Raw genomic sequence first — 14756 nt, forward strand, 5'->3', positions numbered from 1 at the left:
TTTATTATACGCATTCCCATACTGTATGCCCCTATTTTACAGAGATAGAAAAGGCTGTACAATATTTACAGGCTTTAGATCACAAAGAAATATAGCATGGGAGGGACCATCTCTAACTCTTAAGAGGGTTATGTTTTAGGGCGTGTTTGGGATAGGGAGGTACAGACAACATGATCTCTCCAGGAAGAATTCTGCTTCCAGAAAAGGAGGAACTGAAAACTCTGAAGCCAGTCTCAGGAAACACAGCCCTAGCAGCTCTCCCACAGTAAAGCCGGCTCAGGAAATCCTACGGTGGAACTGGAAGGTCAGGTAGAGTCTCTTCCTGCTACTGGTCCCTTTAGGCAGAGTCAACTCCTGTATAGCTTTAAAAAAGTCCTCTGAGATCCTTTAATGTTTCAGCAACCAATTCAAGTGTCAAGCAATTTACATGAACAGTTTCAGGTAAAGCTTCCTCCTGGGTGATCAAGATCTCCTGGCAAAGTAGAAAAGGAGGGTAACAAAAGTTCATTTTCTTTCTCCTCGTCAAGATCAAGATCCAAGAGCATTTCTCCCTTGGGTGGAGGGCTGCCTGGAGGCGGGGTGGAGGGCTGCCTGGAGGCGGGGTGGGCGGGCCCAGGGGTTGGGCCGGGGGCGCCAGGACTGCACGCCTCTCCCAGCCTCCTTCCAGGCTCCGCAGCATTCCTGCGCGCTGGCACCACCTGACCTCTTGCGCGATGCTCCGTGCATCCTCCCACCACAGCTGCTGGGGTCAGGGGACCGCCTGGGCGATCCCGGGCGCCCTCGGGGGTCGGCACACAGTAGGGCTTGCCCCTCCCCGCTGTCTTCCTGTGAACACAGCGATGCGGCGATCCTGCGGCGTCCTGTGGCAGGTGCCTGCGCAGCGCCCGGCAGCTGTGGCGACGTTCAGGCTCTTTGGGGTGGGATGGGGGGGAGGCGCGGGGACCAAGCGCCAGCGGGCGCGATTCTCTCCACTCCAGAGAGCGGAGGCCGGGCAGGGACACTGGCAGGGGGCGGCGCGGAGCCAGATTCGAGGGCGTGTGTGCGTGTGCGTGTGTGTGTGTGTGTTTCTCACTGCCTCTCTGATCAGGTCTTTACTCAAAGTGAGCTGTCCAAAATGATTTGACCTTCAAGGGATAAACACATCTAAGTTTATGCAGCAGGATTCTTCTCTGTGGTGGGTTTTCTTTTCTGCTGGCTCCCCAGCGGCCGGTTTCTTGGTAGCTGCGGCCTCCTCCCCCAGCCCCCCACCGAAGGCTTCTTCTGCTTCTTTATGCCAACAGCCTCCTTTCCTTTCTTCCCTACAAAAGGCTTCTTGCCTGGAACCCCTCCCCATCGGATCCGGCTTCTACCGCCGCCGCTGCCCTAACCACCTGGAGTTTGTGATTCTCAGCCTGGCGAAGAATGATGCCCAGCTACACGGTCTTTGCACGTGGGTTTAGTTAGATTCAACATGATTCTCAGGTTTTTCGGCGGATTCTTCTTCAGGACGCTGCGATGACTCTTCTTGCGCGGTGCTCTGGGGTTTTCCAGGGTTCTGCCAAGGTCTGTGTTGAGCATCTTGTGCATGGGAAGGTGGTAGTTACTCTTGAAGGACTCAAGTGCCCTACAGATCATCTGACTTGCTGAAAGCAAATCAGAAACGGTGTCCACCAGGAGCAAGTTCCCAAACGCTCAGTTTGGCTTACATTAAGCAGAATCATTCCTTTTAAAGGGAAAGGAGAATTAGGGAGCCAGGGATGTTCCTCAAGGCCTCGATACCATCGTCCCCATGACAGATGATGCAGGGTCCCCTGCCGTGCACACCCCGCGGTGTCTCACTTTGCCCTTTGCCAGCGCGCATTTGCTCAGAGGCACAGACCTTCTTGATATGATTCCAGGCCTTCAGTTTCTTAAGAAGCGCAACAGCCCCCCTGTTCGTCTCGTAGCCTTCAACGTTATCTTCCACCACCAAAGGAAGTCCAGGACTTCCTCAGTACAGTGACCTTTAGCCATGACCAGCGCCGGTAAGGCCGAGGCAGCCAGGGCAGAGCTGATGGCACGTCACTGCGGGGCCAACGTGCCAGGTTTGGTTGGCTCAGAGTGCGAACCCAAGACACATCTATTTTCCCAGTTAAGAATCACATTTCTCAAACTGTAGGAATTAAAAAAAGATTATGTCTTGCTCAGTAAGAATTTTCGGCAACTGTCACTGAGAACGCAGGAAGACACCAATTACGACATCCCCGCAACAGATTCGGGGTTTTTAACTTATCGGTGCCAGAGGGAGGGGTGAAAACGAGTCCCGAGGAGGACGGCGACGGCGCCCCCGGACTGCGGCTCCAGGTAGGCTGCGCCCCGCGCAGCGCCCTCCGCAGGAAGACCGCCGAGCCCCTCCCGGCCGCCCCGCTCCAGCGCGCCTCGGGGCCTGGGAACCGCGCACCGGCTGCGCCCCGAGCCCCGCGGGGCGGCGGGACGGACGGCGCCCGCGCCCAATCGCGGGGCGGGGCCGAGGGGGCCGGCAGGCGGCTGCCAATGGGAGGCCGCGGGGCGGGCGGGGGGCGGTGCCGCGGGCGGGCGGGCGGAGGTGTCGGGAGCCGGCGCGGCAGAGCGGGAGCCCGGGAGGAGCCGGCGGAGCGGGAGGAGGACGGAGGAGGAGGAGGAGCAGCGCCGCGCCCCCGCCCCGGCCGCCCGCCCGCCCGACCGCAGGCCGACCGCTCCAGCCGCAGCCGGCGGGTCCCGGCCGTCTCCCGCCGGAGCCCGGCGCGGGCAGGGTCCGGGCCGATGGGCAGCCCCGGGCAGAGGCGGGCGGCGAGGCGGCGACCCCGGTACGCGCCGCCGCGCGCTCGCGGGCTGTAGCAGGTCCCGGCGGACTGCGTCTCCGAGGTGCGTTCGGGGCGAGGGGGGTTCCGTTCGGGAGCCTCCGGGTCGTGTCCGGGGACCGTCCCGAGGTGAAGGGGCCGCCCTCGGGGGCGCCTCGGGGGTTGACGGGGGGCCGGGGCGTGGGGCGAGGGTCCGGCCGGCAGATGCGCCCGCGCTCCCGAGCCAGGGGTGGGAGAGGAGCCGCTGCCGCTCGTTCTCAAACTTATCGATCGGCTGAAAGGTTATTCCCGTCTCGTAGACGCGAGGACTAAGGAGGACTCTCCGGGCGCGCAGCGACTCCTCCGTGACTAACCCGAGAGGAGAGAAAAAGGTTGCCCGGCGCGGTTCCCCGGCGCGCCGGGCGGGGTCACTTGCTGAACTTGCTGCGGGGTTTATTCCCCGGGAAGGCGTGTGCCCGGGGCGCGAGCCCTCGCGGCGCCCGCCCCTCTTTGTAAGGTCCCAGCGGCCGGCGAGCGCCCTTCCTCGGGGCCCGACGGCTCCCCGGCTTCCCCGGCTCCGCGTCTCGCTCCATCCTCCGCTCCCGGTCCTGCTCGGGCCCCCGTTTCGTGGAAGCTCGTTTGGCCAGGTCCCCGGAGTATCCCCACGAGCACCTACAGATTAATTTTCAACCGCGCCGCAAACCCAAAGAATCAGTCTCGGTTCATCGTCTACCAGCGAGAGCCGATGCTTCTCGGGAAGAGAAAACAAGTTGGCATGACCCCTCTGGGAGATATTTGTCATCATTAACCTGCTTCGGTTAAATTAATTCAGCCCAGGATGACTCCAGCGTGAGTATTGGAAACATCAAGTGCATTGGTCATGGAATGGTGGTCACCAAAACCTGATTTTGGTAAAAATTGCAATTGTACAGTTTTGGGATTTTGTTTAGATTTAGACACGGTTTTTGATAAGGATGGACTTTTTTTTTTTTTGGTAAACAAAGAATCTTGGGGATTCTCATAGGTTTGCTCAGTAAGTTCAAAATAGTCACTTACATGTTTCTTTTCTTTGCCTCTTTTGTCTGCAGTTTTCATTTCTAAATGTTAACACTAGATGGCTTTCTTATGACAGGCATTTAGTAAACTGCGCTTTTGAGTTGCCTGTCTGCAATCCAGGTTGTAATTTTTCCAGTTTTCCAGTTAGTAATGGGAGAAAAAAAAAAAAATCTCCAAAACTGTTGCTTTCCTTGAAATACATTACTTCCCTATAAAACCAATATTTGTGCAGACATCAAAAGGTGGCGTATTATTTCTGGCATTCCTAAAGATGGATTTCAAGGGACAACTTGGTTACTGTTTTTAGTCACAAATTTAAGGATGTCTGTTTTGACTTGAGGAATTCAAAGTGCTACAGTGAGATATGGAATTCTATTTCTATAATATTTCTGCTAAGGATGTTTTCTGCTTAATTTAGTAGTTCATTGCTTGATTCAGAGAAGTATAAAAGAGTATTATTCGTGAGACAGTGCAGTCTTTCTTGAGTTTTCGGTACACATAACACTGATTCTTCCTAAAGCCTCTGTTGAGATGGAGTTGAAGTATACATGCATGAGTCATACCAAGGATTGTGTTGGGGCCATCTTTATTCTCCCCAGTTGATATCGCGTGTTTCATTTCTAAAGTACAATGGCCTGTAGTTGGCCATTTTGGTAGCATTGGGTTCTCAATTATGTATTTTCAGTACTTTTTCTCTAAAGCAAGATCATGGCAGCCTGTCCAAATCTTGCCTACGTAGGCAAACTTATTTATAAGCTGGTGAAATATCTCGACATTCCTTATAGCTGTTATTTATTGTGTGTCGTGCCCAGCCTAAAATATGATATGTTAAATTTGTTGGTTCTAAATTAGAGCATATTCGCAAATAGCTGAAGGGGGGAAAAAAAAAACACAACCCTCTCGCAAACATCTGGGAAGTTGGGAATGAAATGAAATCAGAAACAGCTTTTATCAGTACCCATATGCTACCTATAGATGGGGTGAAATGAACTTGGATAAGAAGCAGTTGTAAGCATTTGGTCTGGAAAATAAAGCAAGAGATAAATGGAAGTGGAGCTTCTGGCTTTAGAGTATGGGCTGCAGATTTTCCCTAGTTGATTTAAGTGTATATTTTCCATCACATGCTTTTGATGTTTTTAAATCTTAGTCTTTCTCAAAGAGCTTTAATTTTCTGGAATGTAAGAGGGAAATTATCGGTATCAGGATTTGACTATTATGATACTTACTGTAGTGAAAGCTGTGTAATAGGGTTTGTACGTTTTGTTTTATTTCGTTTCTCTTGAGACTGGAATGGTATTTAGAAGGGTTCCCTGATACCTGAGCTTGGTAAACACCTGTGCACCTTGGGGGATCTCTTTACCTGAGGCAAAAGGGTTATTGGGTTATTCATTTTGAAAATCTATCTATTCTTCAAAGTGAGGAAAATAATAGTGAGCTACCATGAAAGGGCAATTGTCTGGTAATTGAAACTGGTTTGAAAGTGCTGTGTTTGGTCATCAAAACTAGTTTAAAAGGGGTTGAATTTACTGCATACTTTGCAAAGAACTGTGTTTATGTTGATACAGCCCCCAAACCCCAGTCATGATTGGTAGATGCAAAGGTGTTTTGTTTGTTTGTTTGTTTGTTTTTGTGAGATTGAGGAAGGCACTGAGCCTTTGAACTTAACGATCTACTTAAGGTGACGGTTTAGGATTACAAATCCCTTCAAAGACATGCTGAATTTGAAGAAAATTCAGACTGTTAATTGTTAGCTGAAAAGCAAAGGGTTTTTTTTTTTTTTTTAATCTGTTTTGAACTTGCATGAAATATGAAGTACAGGCCTAAAGAATATAGGGAACCATGTTCCACATTTTCTCCTTCTGTGAATGTACTTAGATCCCTTGCAGGGTGATGGGATAGAAAGAGCATTAGGCAAGAAAGACAGGAACCTCTCTAGCGCCTGGCACAGATGAGTTTGGATAAAGTTTTTTCATGATCCCTTTCAGCACCAAAATTTTAGCTTTCTTTAATGTTTCAAATAAATGTATGGATTAATGAAAATGACTGATTGGGGTAGTTTATATTTTTTCACGATTGTGTCTTTTCTTTCTTTGGTTTATGATAAGTTTGTATGTGAACATTCATGAGAGTTATAGCTTACTTAGTTTACCTGGAAATCAATGACTCAGAGATTGCTTTTCTGTTGCAATCACATCTAGCTGTGACCCCTTTTAAAGGAAGGATAACAGTGTGATAGGAATTTAAACGCTTCAGAACTTCAGAGGTAAATTATTTTGATCCTTTCTGAACTTGATTCATAAACTTTGGTTCCAAAGAGTGGTCCAGGGGAGCCGGATATTACCCACAGTAGAGGTTCTGTTTCTTGGGAGATTTCACATTTAGCATAACCTAATTCCTTGAGATATGTGTATATGTACACACACACACACACACACACACACACATATATATATATATATATATTTTTTCCCCTGTGCAGCATTGTATAGCCAACTTGGGTGATAGCAAAGAAGAAGAGATGCAGTAATTTGAGTCTAGTTGTCATAGCCTCTCTGTACCACAAAGGTCCGTAAGGTCGCTTTATGTCGTTCCTTTACTTTTTGTTTTTATCTACCTGTAAATTAAAAATCGGAAACAAAAATCAAATTTTAGAGATTGTCAGATTTGTCACTATGTTGTGGTATAGATATATTGCATTTCACACTGATACACCAAAAAGAAAAGAAAAAAAAAAAAAGGAAGAGTACGCATGCTGACTTAAGGAAAGTTCTTCCCATCCAGAGAGGGCATTGGTTAAAATTACCCCCATGTGCATATATACTCACCCATACACAGACACTTTTCCTTTTGCACAGACCAGTGAAAACTTCACTAAGAACCAGGGTTTGGAAATCAATGACCAGCTCAACTAACCCTTCTTTGATGCTTGGATCCCTTTATATACTCTGCACATGATCTAGTAAGGGGTGGAGAGTTCCACCTTTCTCATGTTTTTGACCGCTAGGAGGTGTTTTTTACCTGTAGAGTCGAAATCTAATTCTACCTGTTTATTTGAATTCCCCCCCGCTTGGTGGCCTGCAGAACTAATCTTTCTGTACAGATGTTCCAGTTCCTCACTGGACAATACCTGTCCAAGTGGGGCTCAGAGCCAAAGTCTTCCCACTCACCTTGACCTGCGCAGAGTAGAATAGGGGTGCCCTTCCTTCAGCTTGCACGTCCTGCCTGCACTGATACGGTCCAAGTTCACATTCACTTTTCTACCCAGACTCAGTGAGTTTCCTCACTCAAACCCCTGGGTCCTAATCACATGCTGTCTTGAAGCCACGTCTTCCCATCCTGTCCTAATGTCACTGCAAGACCTAACATTTATTGGACTTTGTCTAACTTTATTTTAGCTTGTCCTTCCCATGATGCTTTTGGGAGTTTGATACTATTATTTAGCACCTTTGCCTGCCCTCTCAAACAAAGGCTGTCTGCACATTAGATCAGATTGTTTTTTATACCTTACCTAAGCTGCTGATAGAATTGTTAAACTGGCTGAACTACGAATGGTGTCTCTGGAAGTTTCCTTCTAGGTTTGGCTATAGTTAAGTACTAATGCTCCTAATTTCTTATAACTAGCCCATTACTGAATGCCTCTTCCACACAGATATCCCGAAAGAGCACGTCAGGCCATCTTTGCTGGTTCTACTGACCAAGGTACTCTAATAAGACCTGAGTTCATTTTCAGCGTGTCCCTAGTAACTTGAACCGTGCTCTACGTGGTGGGAGATTAAGAAATAGATGTTCAGTGACTGACTGAGTGACAGAGAAGCTAGGGCCACACTGTGAACTGTGACCTCTGGAGGCCTCAGGCACTAAAAAGATGGTGGAAAGAAGCAGGATGTTGTAGACTTCCCTAAACTCATCTTGCAGTTTGGTATTGTCTTCTTTTGAATTGCTTTCAGATAGTTGGGGACGAGAACAACCTTTTCCCAATTTCCCAGTGTTTTAATTAGTTGGTACTCTATTTTTCCTATTTCACAAATAAGCATTCAGCCATAAGGGGTGCCTTGAGGGCTACTGATTGGATTACTCCCTATTTTTCACTGTTGCATAGTTGCTACATCCGCCAGAAGAAGCTCCCAGTTAGTTGCGCTGTTTAGGAAATCAGAGTAGTCCAAAGCAGGCTGTTTAGTGGTGTATTCAATCACTCTGAAGTAAAAAAAAAAAAAAATCTAGGTAAAGAGCTAGTGTTAAAAATGGTTACTGTGGAAAGTAAGAACTCTTGGGTGAACACAAAATTATGTATGCTGAGACAAACTATTGTGTAGACGTTAAAAAAAAAATCTCTGTAATGCTTAGGGCACAGTAGCGGGTACAGTCTGCATAATGATTGCTTTCACTGTCTTCAGGGGGGGTTTGAAAATCGTTTGGTTCCCTGTGGAACAGTGGATAGTCACATGGTTCAGGAATAGGGTGGGGATACAGTCCTCTTCATATTGAAGCTTCTAATGAGAAGTTTTAGGAATCACACTTTGGATGCTTCATACAGGACACATGCTGTTGTTTGGAGTGTTTAATGCCCTAATCCAAAGAACAATTATTTCTTTGTAGTGGGGTCTCTAAACTTTTTCCAGTGTGCATCCCGTCTATACAGAATCTCCTGTGTGTAGTGTCCACATATGCACATACACACGTCTGTCTATATGTGTTTGTGCATGTGTGTATATGTACAGTATAGTGTGTGTGTATATATATACATATACGTATATATGTAAAACTTTCCCATGCTAAGATATGGACACTATAAAACGTAATAATATAAATTTTAAGAAGGCTGACAATAAACAAAAATGAATGTTGGAGTATTTTCTTTTGCATCTTAAAGGCTTGCTCGTTACCCTTTGAAATGTGTGGGCCAGGTCCCGAGACCACTGTTCTCCCATCCTCTCTGCTTAGAGTTCACAGCTGTTTGGAAACAATTTCTAGGGGGCCTGCAGGGTCTTGTGAGGGAAGCTTAAGACAGATTCTACCCTTCATGGACCCTCTATTTACTGTATGTATTCTTTTTCCTGAGGACAGTTTTTACCTTGGCCAATTTTCTTCCAGAATTGGTTGTGGGTTGCTTAGCTTGAGGTTTAAATTTTTTGGCGGTGGGGGGGGGAGAATAATAGTGTGATGGAGGATACCATCCTCCTTGCAATGTTTCTAGTTGAACTCAACTGTTTGGGGAGCATTGTACTATCGACACACAGCTGACACCAGACCCAGAGTCAGGATAGAAGGACGTAACTCATCATTTGCTCATCCAGAAACTTCTAAAGAGTAAGAACAACTTTGAAAGTGCAGATTAATGTTGGCTAGAACGGTAGCACATGGTCACCCCTCGTGCAAGGGAGGCCAGTGTTCCAGCCTCTGGAGGGCATGTGGGCTGGAAGGGATGATGGGAGGGCAGGGCACCCGCACGCCACCCAGCCTCCCTGTGTGCTGAGCGACTTTAATCTATAGCATTTATCATTGCCTGACATGATATTGTATATTGATTTTTCTATGTTTGTCTTCTGCCTCGCCTCAATAGAATATAAGTGCCATATGGGCAGGGACATTTCTGGTCATTACTGCTGTATTCCCTGTACTGCCCTGGTTTCTGCCACATAATAGGCACTTATCAAATGTTTGATAAAGGCAGGAGTGAAAGCCCTCGGTTTAAACATGAAAGAGCTGTGTGTCTTGGCTTTTGTTGAACTAAGTAAGTGTTGCCTTAAGGTTCTCATTATTTCTATTGTAAATGGTCTACCGAAACAGCCTTTTATGCCTCACTTTATATCTTTTCTGGGTCACTTGAAATAACCTGTAATTGAACTCTGATATCAAACTGGTAAAAATGGAGAAGTAGTTTCTGAAGAGGGTAACAGCAGAGTTCCATCTGTTACATCAGGACCTTTATTGCCCGGTTCTGAGGGGTGTGGTTTGGGGAGGGTGGGCACCCTGGGGTGAGAGGGTGTGCTTTACACCTTTCCCAGGTTTCAAAGTCTGATCCAAGCTGATAAGCACACTGCCTTGGCCTTATTGGAATCAGATGAAGCTGCAGTTCACTTACAAGCCTGGTTTGGACTCCTTAATAAAGGTAACTGGAAAGAGAGGATTTCTGAATTGTGCAACGTTCTCTCTTCTCTCTCAATCCATGATAATTTCTACAGGAAATAATGATTTTTTAAAACCGATCAGTAGTATATTGTACACCTTCTGTTAATTTAGTCCTTTTAATTTGAGGATTGCAGAGTACGTTGGAATATTACTTATGCCTTACGTATAGTAGGTGCTCCGTAAACATAGCTTTAATCTTACAGGTAGAAGTCTTTTATCTTAATATCCTGACCTACTCCTGATTTCTATATTGCATGAATTCAGGGAGATATCATTCTAACTCCTGCTTGTTTAAATGTGTGTATTAAGGTATGCTATGATGAGAGCTGCGGGCGAGGCTGAGAGATTAGCCTAAATAATACTAAATCACCGAATTTACCAGCCATTTTGTTTATTTGAGGGTCATCGTAAGTCATTTGCTTGGAATAATGGATCTGTTTTCCTATTTAAAAAGTCTTAAATGATGAGAGGAATGAAAGAGAGAGGCTAATGTTTTTGACTTCGGAACAGGATAAAGAACTGGGGAGAGAGATTCCTGAAGGTAGACTTCAAAACAGCAATTGTGCTTGAACTTTCATTTATGGTCTCTTGCAGACTGAACGAGAACCTTGCAAGGCTGATGGGATTATCCCCCTGTACTGATGCGAAAACTAAGATTTAAGGCGAGAACACACATGGCTTTCTGAATCTTAGCTCTTAGAGTTTAAACCCATCTCTCTGCCCACTGTGGCGGCCTAGATGCTTTGTGAGGTCCTGTTGATCTCAATAAATCATAAAAGAAATGGGGGGTGGTGGTAAAGAAGGTGCATGCAGAGGAAAATGCCAGAATTATCCCACTACTGTCCCTGCAAGCGGGAAGTGGTGGCCGGGGGCAGGCTTCTGAGCTATTGTTCTAGCCTCCAAATGCCCTGTTCTGTCAGCCAGTGGATCCTCTGTTATTCGTGAGAAATTTTGTAGTTTGTGGTGAGGTAGCAGTTCTGCTGGGAAGTGAGAGGGCGCTGCTGTGATCCTGCAGAGAACATTTCTTTAGCTCCCGAGTCTTCGCCAGGATGAAAAGAAGGAGCAGAGGAAACCAATTTTCGTTTTGCCTTTATACTTCGCTAGATTTGCATCATCTTTGTTTAAGTCAGTTGAATGTGAAGCCCTAAATAAATTTCAGGCATTTAAATATTTGAAAGGATTCCTCCACCGTACTTTACTCACCCAAAGAGTAAGGGCTTGCAGCAAAACAATCGCCTTGCAGATGCAGCCCAGACAAGCTCTGCTCACCTTGTCACTGAATTAGCAGACATTAATCGTGAATCGAGAATGGGAACAGCCACGGAAATGCTTGGCTGGCTCTGTTCCAAAATATTGTTTCCCTGGTAGAGAAAGCAGGACAATTTGTTTAAAACTGGCAGTCAGCCAGTCAGAAGAGCTCTGACGCCATCCGTGCAGTAACTGCTCCGCTCTGACTGCTAATTTTAGGCCGGTTAAATCTGGGTGATGTCTGATGGCTGCTGTTGCTGTGTGTCTGGCTATGTGGAGCTTTCTAAATCCATCCTCCCAGCCTGGCATCGCAACTCACAGTTCTTTCCCAGACGAGCTGAAGCGCAAGAGGGGATGTTGAGTCGGCCTAGGATACGTGGAAGGAGTGAGGAGCAGGCCCTGGGAGGGTTTTAGGAGGCACTGCCTTTCATCTGACTATTTTCTTCACCACTAGGTCCACAAACACTTATCCCGCTGTGCCTCCTGCTGTGGGAGGGCCTGGAGGAGGACGCAGACAGGCCCAGCCTCCAGCGAGCAGCCTCGTGACAGCATTCACTCCTTTTCCATCCATCCCTGCAAGCTTTCACCTGTTCAGAGCTGACTTTCCTGGGCTTCCCTGGTGGCGCAGTGGTTAGGAATCCGCCTGCCAGCACAGGGTACACAGGTTCGAGCCCTGGTCCGGGAAGATCCCTCATGCCGCGGAGCAACGAAGCCCGCGCGCCGCAACTACTGAGCCTGAGCTCTAGAGCCCGCGAGCCACAACTACTGAGCCCACGTGCCGCAACTACTGAAGCCCGTGTGCCTAGAGCCCGTGCTCCGCAACAAGAGAAGCCAACGCACTGCAACGAAGAGTAACCCCGCTCGCCGCAACTAGAGAAAGACCGTGTGCAGCAACGAAGACCCAACGCAGCCAAAAATCAATAAATAAAATAAATTTAAAAACTGACCTTCCTGGGGAATTCCCTGGCGGTCCAGGGAATTCACTGTCGAGGGCCCTGACTTCGATCCCTGATCGGGGAAGTAAGAGCCCACAAACCGCGTGGCGTGGCCAAAAACAAACAAACAACCCAAAACTGAACTTTTTGCAAAAGGTAAAACTAAGGAGAAAGATGAGAATTTTTAAAAAAGCATTTGCAACATTCCATGGAAGAGCAAAGTAGCATTTCTTTGCTGTTGCAGAAGACGGAGGTGGGGTGAGGGCTTGGTGGAGTGCTTCAGCGCCCGTGTCTAACTTACTTTGCTTCCAGGGCAGTGAGTAGGAGCCAGTTTTCAAATGGGGACTCGGGGCCACACAGTCTTGAGGTCTCTTTAAACTTTGGCGTTCCAAGATTTCCAGGTTAGCAGAGGGTGCCCTTAGGGTGTGAGACCCTGGAGGCAGGGACCTGGTCACTGTGTCCCAGTCCTCTGGCCCAGGGAAGTGTCTGGTACAGTCAGCAAATGAACCAACTCAGTGTTTCAGGCCTCAGGGGAACCTTAGGGTGGTCCTGGAATCAGTCTTCCTCATGGTGCTGATTCATAAATACGAGAATGTAAGAGAATGGTTTACCACCTAGGCCTGCTGATTTTGGTAGAATGGCTTGCCCTGGTAGGTGATAAACTGTAGGTGTGCTGGCCTGGCTGATGGCCACGCATGATGTATATTAGAAGATTCCTGTGAAGATGGGCACTACAGCTTCTTTCAGAGGAAAGACCCTGTGGGTGGTAGAGGGCCTGGTGGGTGGGCATAGTCAGGAGAACATTCAAGGAAAAGGGAGGACCCGAGTTAGGTTTTGGAAAATGGTCAGGGTTTGAATTTTTGTTGAAGGGCTCTTGTATGCAAGGCCACTCCTGGCTCTGCAGGGGACCAGCAAATACAAATCAAACTCTCTGTCTCTTAGCCCTTTTCCGGATCATAGTACTGTCTCCATGAACTTACTCTGCCTAAAACCAAACTCAGATCCTAGCCTGGTTTGGGTTTTGCAACCCCAAAACTGAACTTTATTAACAAAAGCAACTTCAAGAGAAGTGATGGACATTATTTTTGGAGTGGTGATTAACTTGTCTATCACGTAAGGTAGTCAATTCGATTTTTTCCCCATTGTAATTTGCTAAAGGTTATAGAATGTGTCTGTAAACCTAAAGGGGAAAATATTTTGGACTCATCAGAGATAGAAGGCAAACATTTTTTTAATTTGAGATGTAATTGACATATAACATTATGTTGGTTTCAGGCATACAACATAATGATTCCATACTTGTATATATTGTCAAATGATCATCATGATAATCATCACAATAAGTCTAGTTAACAAAGTCTAGTTAACATCGCCACAGTTACAAAGTTTTGTCTTTCTCTTGTGATGAGAACTTTTAAGATCTACTGTCTTAGCAGCTTTCTTTTTTAAAAAAATTAATTAATTAATTATTTTGGGCTGTGTTGGGTCTTTGTTGCTGTGCGCGGCTTTGTCTAGTTGCAGCGAGCGGGGGCTACTCTTTGTTGCGGTGCGCGGGCTTCTCATTGAGGGGGCTTCTCTTGTTGTGGAGCTTGGGCTCTAGGCGCATGGGCTTCAGTAGTTGTGGCACGCGGGCTTCAGTAGTTGTGGCTCGTGGGCTCAGTAGTTGTGGCTCGTGGGCTCCAGAGCACAGGCTCAGTAGTTGTGGCGCACGGGCCCAGTTGCTCCGCGGCATGTGGGATCTTCCCGGACCAGGGCTCGAACCTGTGTCCCCTGCACCAGCAGGCGGATTCTCAACCACTGCGCCACCAGGGAAGCCCGGCAACTTTCAAATATACCTTACGCTATTATTAATTATGGGCATCATGCTGTACATTACACCCCCAGGACTTGTTCATCTAATTAACTGGAAGTTTGTACCTTTTGACCACAATGTTTTGGTATAAAATCACTGAATCTGCTTCAGTTATTTGTCCAGAGAACACCACACATAGTATTATATTTGGGATTCAAGGTCACATTGTTTTGTTTTAAGACTCTCTATTTAGGAATTTATAACTTTTGGTAATTGATGTACCGAAGTGATTTACTTTGAAATTATTTTGAATAATCAAAGTTTTAAACTGAGGCAGGCTTAGGAAGCATGGCTGTGGACAGTGAGGTCTTAGGTAGCCCGAGCACCTTGTCCACCACCCCGGCCTCCCTGGGACACGTGTTCATTTGCTGTCCACGTGCTATTTTTATGTCGCAGGAAGTAGTAGTAAATGCTGGGTAAGATTCGCATTCTCCTTTAGATTCTAAAGCAAGACATCTCAGCATATTAGCATGTACTTGCCCTCAGCTTTTTATCATGCAAAATTTCACACATACAGGTAAGTTGAAAGAATTACTTAGTGTAGTGGACACCCATATACCCACTGCCTAGATTCCACAAAGTGTTAGCATTTTACTGTATTTGCTGTATACGGATCTATCCACCTCTATCTACCCATCAGTCCCTCTTTTTTTTTTTTTTTTTGGAAGCATTTCAAAATAAGTAACACACATCAGTACACTTCACCGCTAAGCACTTCAGCAGACATACCATAAGTGAGTTTAAAACTCACATTCTTTT

At 46.8% G+C, this 14756-nt stretch overlaps 1 protein-coding gene and 1 pseudogene across 5 annotated transcripts in view; one reads left to right on the plus strand and one right to left on the minus strand.

The window, feature by feature from the left end:
• Window positions 1-1149: 1149 nt before the first annotated feature.
• LOC133091311 (large ribosomal subunit protein uL4-like) lies at window positions 1150-2037 on the minus strand (annotated as a pseudogene).
• Window positions 2038-2593: 556 nt separating this feature from the next.
• Window positions 2594-14756, plus strand: part of SIPA1L2 (signal induced proliferation associated 1 like 2) — a 220286-nt gene continuing 208123 nt past the window's right edge. For 4 of the 5 annotated variants that reach the window (XR_009699556.1, XM_061182463.1, XM_061182497.1 and 1 more), the window contains exon 1: window positions 2594-2862. The gene's annotated coding sequence lies outside the window, so the exon portion shown is untranslated. Of the gene's footprint in view, window positions 2863-3526; window positions 3627-14756 lie in introns of those variants that run through there. The other variant, XM_061182473.1, reaches the window with a different exon arrangement.

Source organism: Eubalaena glacialis, chromosome 1 (assembly GCF_028564815.1).
Source record: "Eubalaena glacialis isolate mEubGla1 chromosome 1, mEubGla1.1.hap2.+ XY, whole genome shotgun sequence".
Taxonomy (NCBI): Eukaryota; Metazoa; Chordata; class Mammalia; order Artiodactyla; family Balaenidae; genus Eubalaena; species Eubalaena glacialis.